General features: G+C 41.4%; 1 long non-coding RNA gene across 1 annotated transcript; it reads left to right on the top strand.

Annotated features, from left to right (window-relative positions):
• Positions 1-2,537: 2,537 nt before the first annotated feature.
• LOC123386593 lies at positions 2,538-5,902 on the top strand. Its single transcript, XR_006600703.1, has 4 exons — positions 2,538-2,758; positions 3,478-3,749; positions 4,661-4,974; positions 5,416-5,902. It is a non-coding gene; the product is annotated as an uncharacterized LOC123386593 (long non-coding RNA).
• Positions 5,903-8,331: the final 2,429 nt, after the last annotated feature.

Below are 8,331 nucleotides of genomic sequence, written 5' to 3' on the forward strand. Positions count from 1 at the left end.
GATATACTTGAGACAGAATCAAGAAGACTTAGTTATACCTATTAGATAATAGTGTCTAATATTTTTACAGTGCTTTATAATTTACAATACTTTTTTCACATCCATTATCTGATTTTATCTTTACAACACTGTAGGAGGGGGATATTATCATTATCCTCATTACATAGATGAATAAACAGACTAAATGAAGTTAAATAATATGTTCAAAGCTATGTGCTAGTAAGTGGTGACCCTGGCACTGAACCTGGCCTTGGCTTTGAAATCCCATGCCATTCTGATTCTCTTATGAGAGGTAAGGGAGTAAAGAAGATTGGAAAGTTGAGGCCAGCTTGAGGATGCTTTACCCTTAATCTCTAGGGAAGCCCAGAATCTCTCTTAGGTCAACCGCTTCTACCTCCTTAGTCAAAATGTTTTCAAACTCATGCCTCCACCTGTGCCCTTTCCACTGAAGAAGTTCCCACATTACCCCTAGCCTCCTCCTCTAAAGTCTTGAGAAATACACACTTCCTTTCTTCCCTTTCCTGGGAAGGGGTGGGGTGTGAACACAGATATTTAAAAGTATTTCTTAATAATTTACCCTTTTACAGACAGAATGCTCTTTCCCTCCCTCTTTGCTTGCTAATTCCTACTCATCCATTAAAACAAAGCTTACAGGTCACCTCTTTTATGATTTCCACATTTAATTGAGAACATGTCTGTGAACACATAGTGTCTCAACATATCTCCATCATCATATCATGAAATCATCAAATTGTGTAAGCTCCTTCAGGGCAGGTAGATATTCCTAGTACCTAGCAATACCACCCGCTTCATGTCTGTTACATGCTCACTGAACAAATGAATGACTTCATATATTGTCACAATCTTCCCACACAATGGCAGTCCCTTTATTCTTTATCACTCCTCCCAGATACAATCTGTCTGCTTGTATCACTCAGGGTTCAACGAAGAGAACAAAAATCCCTCCAAGTATTGTAAGGATACTAGGAGATAGGTGCTTACAAAATCAACTGGAAAGTCTAGAGGAGCCCACTGGAGGCTGAAACTCTGCCAAGAAAGTTGCTATCTCTGTCCCAGTCAGGAGAGTGGTGTATCTGGAGGTCTCCACTGATGACTAGGTTTAAGAACACCTACAAGTGTGATCCAGGGATCTGGAAGCTATGATCGGGACATTGCTGCTGCTACACTCTGATGCAACCACCTCTCAATATTTACAAAACTAGAGACGTCACTGAATCACTGCTATACAAATATATCACATCTCCATGACCAGGAGAAATAGTCAAAGCAGCAGTACGATGGCCTTTGTCTCACTTCTGCCTTCTAAACCTCATCCAAATACATCTGACTGGCTAGGAGGCATTCTGACAAACATAATCCTTAGCTTTTCAGCTTCTGCATATCAGAAGGAGATAGGAATATATGCTGAATGCTAACTAATCATACCCACCACTCTGCTAGCCTGAAATCCACCCAAAGTCTTATCATCTGCAACTGGGCCTTTTCCTCCTTCCCCACTCACTGTTCCCAATGCCTGCCCCAGTGGCTGGTTTAGTCTTTGGTCTTGGTGCTGTTAGTATGCTCCTTCAGGCTATTGTTTGCCCTTTTCTGTGACCTGGGTGAGGCAAAATTTATTAGCTATGATTCCAAAAACACGATCTGTAAAAGAATGAATTGACATATTTGGCTTCATCAAAGTTAAGAACTAATGCTCTTTGAAAGGCATTGTTTGTTTATTTGTTTGCTTGTTTTTAAGATTTTGTTATTTTTTTTAATTTTTTTTTAATATTTATTAATTTTTGACAGAGAGAGAGACAGAGCATGAACAGGGGAGGGGCAGAGAGAGAGGGAGACACAGAGTCGGAAACAGGTTCCAGGCTCTGAGCTGTCAGCACAGAGCCCGACGCGGGGCTTGAACTCACAAACCGCGAGATCATGACCTGAGCCGAAGTCGGACGCTCAACCGACTGAGCCACCCAGGCGCCCCAGGATTTTGTTATTTTTAAGTAATCTCTACACCGAACATGAGGCTCAAACTCACAACCCCAAGACCAAGAGCTGCATGCTCCACTGACTGAGCCAGACAGGTGCCCCAAAAGGCATTGTTAGGAGAAGTAAAAACAAGCCACAAACCAGGAGAAAATATTGCAAATCACATATCTGACAAAGGACTTGTATCCAGAAAATAGAAATAACTCTAAAAAATCAATAATTAGAAAACAAACAGCCCTTTTAAAAAAAAATGGGCAAAAAATTTGAACAGATCACTCACTAAACAAGATATATGGATGATAGGGGCACCTGGGTGGCTCAGTCAGTTAAGCGTCTGACTTCGGCTGAGGTCATGATCTCACAGTCCATGAGTTCAAGCCCTGTGTCAGGCTCTGTGCTGACAGCTGGGAGCCTGAAGCCTGCTTCAGATTCTGTGTCTCCCCCTCTCTCTGCCCCTCCCCTGCTCATGCTCTGTCTCTCTCTCTCTGTCAAAAATAAATAAACATTAAAAAAAAAAAAGAAAGAAAGAAACTGGACCTCTCATATATTGCTGTTGGGAGTGTAAAATGGCACAACCACTTTGGAAAACAGTTTAGCAGTTTCTTAAAAAGTTAAACATACACCTACCATGTGATGCAGTCATTCTAATTCTAGATCTTTACTCCAAAGAAAAAGAAACACATGAGCACACAAAGACTGGCACACAAATGTTCTTAGCACTTTGGAATAGCAAAAGACTGGAAGAGATCTCAATGCCCATCACCAGGTAAGTGGATAAATAAATTACGGTAATCCATACAATGGGATAATAAAAAGAACAGAAAAAACTATGATATTATAATGATGGGTAAATCTCAAATAATTATGCTGATTAAAAGAGACCAAACAGGGGCGCCTGGGTGGCGCAGTCGGTTAAGCGTCCGACTTCAGCCAGGTCACGATCTCGCGGTCCAGGAGTTCGAGCCCCGCGTCAGGCTCTGGGCTGATGGCTCAGAGCCTGGAGCCTGTTTCCGGTTCTGTGTCTCCCTCTCTCTCTGCCCCTCGCCCGTTCATGCTCTGTCTCTCTCTGTCCCAAAAATAAATAAACGTTGAAAAAAATAAAAGAGACCAAACAATATGGCCATACAGTATGAATACACTTATTTAAAAGTCTAGAAATTTCAAACTAATTACAATGATAGAAAGCAGATCAGTGGTTGCCTAGGGATAAGGGAGGGTAAAGGCAGGAAAGATTATGAAGGAGCATGAGGAAGTTTAGGGGGAGGATAATAGATAGGTCCATTATCCTGATTATGATGATGATTTCATGTCCAAACTCATGAAATTGTAAACTTTTAATACATGTAGTTTATTATACGTCAGTTATACCTAAACAAAGCTATTAAAAATTTAAAGTAGAGACAGTTGGACTGGAAAGAAACCCCTATACTCCCTGTGTATATTCACTTATGTGATTGATTGTTTGATGTCTGTCTTTCCCACTAGAGTGACAACTCCATAGAGACTGGGGCGATACCGATTTGCACAAGCACATCTCTAATGTTTAACATAGAATCTGGTGCCTACTAAGGACTTGACACATAGTTGTTGAAGAAAGAAGAGAGAGAGAAGGGTTGAGAATAACTCCAAGTTTTAACCTGAGTAAAAGAGAGGATGCGTTACTGCTGATAGCTATGGAGGAATCAAGAAGAAAGGCAGAAATGGAGCAGTGAAGGAGAAGGTGAAGGACAGCCAAGTAGTGCTGGAGCGTAGCCAAAGTAAGTAGTAGTTTCAAGGAGAAAGATTAGAAGAAGGCCATTTGATTTTTAGATTTAGCAGTTATAAGGCATTGGTGCCCTGAAGAAAGTGATTTCAGACAGAAGCCGGATTGTTTTCCCCGCCCCAGTCCTCTACATACACAAAACACAAACTTCTTCATTCAGTGGAAGTATCCACGTGCTTCACTCCATCTTCACAAGTTGCCACTCCCATCCAAGCCCTTTGTTCTGTTCTGATAGCCTGACTCCCTTCTTGGATGTCATTCTTGTTCCCTTACAATCCATTTGCCACTAATCAGCTAGAATGAGTGTTTTAAAACACTAATAGTGTCATGTGCCTAGTCCTTCCATGGGATCTCCTCACCGTTTAGCTCCCTCTTTACACTAAGGGTTAATGCCCTCATGTGCCCAAGCTGTGAAACCCTCAAATTTTGTCACATTGTCAGCTGCAATCAGGAAAGGATTGAGTAAGAGTATTAGTTATGTATTTCTGCCTAACAAATTACCCAAAACTCTGAGGCTTGAAACAAACAAACAAACAAAAACTTTATTATCTTACAGTTTCTAAGAATCAGGAATCTGGGACAGGCTTAGCTGGGTTCTTCTGGCTTAGGGTCTCTCAAGAGGTTGCAGTAAATCTACTGCCTGGGGCTCCAGTCACCTGAAATCTTGACTGCTTTTAAGAAGCCTCACTTAGATGGCTATTGGCAGGATGCCTCAATTCCTTGCTAGTTGTTGGCAAAAGGCCTTAGTTCCTCACCACCTGGGCCTTTCCACAGAGCTGCTTGAGTGTCCTCCTGACATGACAGCTGGTCATGAGTGATCTGAGAGAGAGCAGAGAGGATGATACAGTGCTTTTTATGATAAAGTCTCCCTGGTCTTCATCATTTCCACTTTACTGTATTTATTAGGAGCAAGTCATTAAGTCCAGCCCACACTGAAGGGGAGGAGAATTAGACTCCACCTCTTGAAGGGAGAAGTCTCAAAGAATGTGTTGACCTATTTGAAAACCATCACCATAAGGCAAGGAAAAAAGGTATATCAATGCCTTAAGGATGAAGAAAAGGTTTGGATCATCAGTTGTGAACAGCCATACAGGAGTCAATGTAGTAAATAAGCAACTGTTATAAAAGTGTGATACCTTTTCTACCTATGCTACAGGACAGAAGCAGGACCAGGGAAAGTAAGATGAAGAGGCCGGCCAAGTGTTTGGGACTTGGAAATGGTAAGAGAATAGAAGAATGTGGACATTAGAATGCTGGGAAATACTGAAGTAATTGATCTGAAACTCAGACTGAAGGTCCACAGTGATATGGAAAGAGCTAATTACTTCCAAGAATGAAGCATCTATGATAGTTCTTTGAGGAAACTAAGTTAATCTGGGTTTCAGTTTTCTTATCTGTAAAATGAGACTGATAAGGTCTGCATTACCATCTTACTGAGTTATTATGCAAAGTGAAATTTAATTTGAAAAGAATAAGGGTTCTAATACTCTTGTTATTGTTATCAATGCTTTCCAAAGTTAGAAGGGGCTGAATTGATATTAAAAAATACTGCAAGCTGTATTTTTTAGTTTTTTTTTTCTCTTGCCAATTGACGGTAATAATAGCCCATAATACTGAGATTGGAAAAAGAAAACTCAATTTTCTTTATTCCTGTCCTTCAGGTGTCAATGGATATGCAAATGAGATCTGGGAAGTGAAAAGGCTCCTCTTGAATCTTAAATGGGGTATTAAATACACACACTTCTAAGTGATGGTATGGATTTTAATGTGTTTCATTCCTGTGACCTGCATGTTCTCATAACCACTGGGCCGAACAAGGTCAGTGCATTTGAGACCAGAATGAGGTATTGAGGTTGTAAAAGTAGACAAGGAAAGGTGTGAGATACAGAAAAAAATGACTTCAGGAAAGCCATGTTTATCTCTGTTTGTTAGGAAAACAGTGACTTTCCTAAGGTTAAATTTAGACCAAGGGCCCCAGGTCATTCCCAGCTTGCTCTCTCCTTTGTTCTCTTCTCCCTTGCCCTCGGCTGAGGAATTCAGCCTGCTTTCTATTTCCTCTTTAATTCAGCCACATCCTACTTCCCAATTTCTGGAATGCATAATCTATTGCTATCTACTCACCTTCTTCCCCACCATTTTACACGTCCCTAGCGCTTAAAGTCAGGAACAACTGTCCTTTTCTTTCAAAGATTTTATTAAATTAACACACACACACACACACACACACACACACACACACACTTTTACAAAATTACATTACCAATATATGTCAATTTTACAATGAGAGGCAGTACAGCTTAATGAATAGGATTATGGGCTTGTACCTCTTAATCCCTTTCACCTATTTCCTACTTCCCCCTCCATGTTTTCTTCATGTTCTTTATTGTCAAGTATGCTTTCCTGGCTAATTTCATATCTCCTACCAGGAGAAAACGTAGTAACACTATTAACACAATACCATGGCTCCTTGGAAACTTTTTATATTGAAACAATAAAGATGTAGTTCTTCTATACTATTTATTTTACTCCTGGTTATATCATTACTCATGACACCTTATCATTCATTCATCATGTTGCCCATGACTCTCAAAGATTATTACTGTACTCTCTTGATAATGACCAGAAATGGAAGTCTTACCCACAGTATGCAGGAAATTTTGAACAATAGTTTTTTGTATGGTCATGTTAAATTTTCGTCCAGAATTTTATACCGTAAACATGGAATAATACCTCTTCCAACCATGTCTTCTCTTGTATTCTGTAAACTATAATCACAGCATTCCCAGACTGTGATCTCTTTCAATGTTGACCTCATTGCTGTCTTCCACATACCACCAACAGGGAATATATGTTAGGGATCCATGGGTGCAGCAAGAGGAATGATGCCATTTGTGCGTATTTCATATGGCATGACTTAAGACTGACACGGGGAGGGCATTTTATCACGACATCATTCAGAAGCAAAAGAAGACATCAGTTGGGAAGGGCCTGTTGGTACTTTGAAGTGACAGTCTCAAAAGCACCTCGAAATGATATTGGAGGAGAAGGGTGGGGCTACTTTCAGATGACTGCCTGATTTATGTCCTAGGGTCCTTGAAGGGAATGGAGTTCCTTCCCTGGGTGCCAGCGTTGGGGGGGGGGGGGGTAGGCAGTGGGACTGGTGGTATATGGTGATGTACAGGAGAAAAGTAGCCTGCTGCCACTCTACCATCCTCTGGTGGACCATAGGTAGTTCCACAGTCAGACACTGAGAGGCGAGGATCAACACAGGGACCCATACACATGACTCAAGTCCAAGAGCTGGTGAAGTTCTGTTTGTAGTCCAGAGGCCTGAACTTATCTTCTATGAGACCACAAATAGGCTTGTCAGTGCCAACCTGGAGACTCAATCTCACTTGATTCCCCAAAAGGAATACTGTACTGGACAGTAAGAGTAGTTGGCTCATCAAGATGCTCTCTTAAAATTGAGACCTGGTCTCAGGGTCTTGGGATAACCCTATAGACATGAGTTCTAGAGTTCCTCAGGCAACCTGGGATTGGGGAATTCCATGAAGGAGAGAAACTGGGACAAGAGCTCATTCAGGGCCTGGTTTGGGCTCAGCTTTGATAGCACTGCTGGCCCTGGCTGGTTCCAGGCACATAAGGGATACCTAGAAAATTTTCAGGAAGGCCCTCCAAAGTATGAGGCCCTCTGAGGCACACAACCCAAAGCAGGGGCCTTGGAATAGGCTGTCCTTAGAGGAAGTGATTGCTATGTGACTTAGGGGATAAGTTGTAAAGAGAGTTTCCATCTAGCTCTCCTTGTCACTGTGATTTCTCACTCTGAAAGAGAAAAAGAAGAAAAGAAGCCAGCTCTCATACCGTGAGGACATTCAAGCAGCCTTAAGGAGGACCCCACATGCAGAGGAACTCAGGCCTCCAAGCTAACAGCTAGCACCTAATTGTCAGCTTTATGAGTGAGCCACCTTGGAATTCCTCCAGCGCCAGTCAAGTCTTTGGATGACTGCAACTCCTGCTGACATTTGACTGCAACCTTATGAGAGACTCTGAGCCAGAAAGGGAATGAATAACCTATGTTCGTCAATGCCATGCAGACCAAATCCTTAGCAACTTATTCTTCTAGGCAGAGAGTTCAGCATTAGCCTGACAAAAGTTTTCTTGTGCCTTAACTATGGCATGAAATATAGAGCTGCTGCACTAGTACAAAGGTAAAAACCTCTGCAGCAACCTGTGTGGGTTGATGACCAAGAACCAGATAGGCCCTGTTCCCAAGCACTTTACCCAAGAAATGCAGCAGAAATTAGAGTCGGGTAGGGAGAGAAACCCCAAGGAAGTCTAATAGTACATTTTCACCCACTCTGATGGAATGAGGTTCAGGATAAATATTGGGTTGTACTATAGAAAGTAAAATTGTATTTATTGCATACCTGAGTTGGGTACTGAGAATCATACCCTGCACATTTGTATTCTTTACAAAAAAGATAACTGTTTTATCCTTCTAGAAAGTTATTTCCTAAATCCTGAATTCTGATCTCATCTCTACTGATCCAATGCTTAATCTAAATTTCTTGCCTTAT

Source organism: Felis catus, chromosome B4 (assembly GCF_018350175.1).
Source record: "Felis catus isolate Fca126 chromosome B4, F.catus_Fca126_mat1.0, whole genome shotgun sequence".
Taxonomy (NCBI): Eukaryota; Metazoa; Chordata; class Mammalia; order Carnivora; family Felidae; genus Felis; species Felis catus.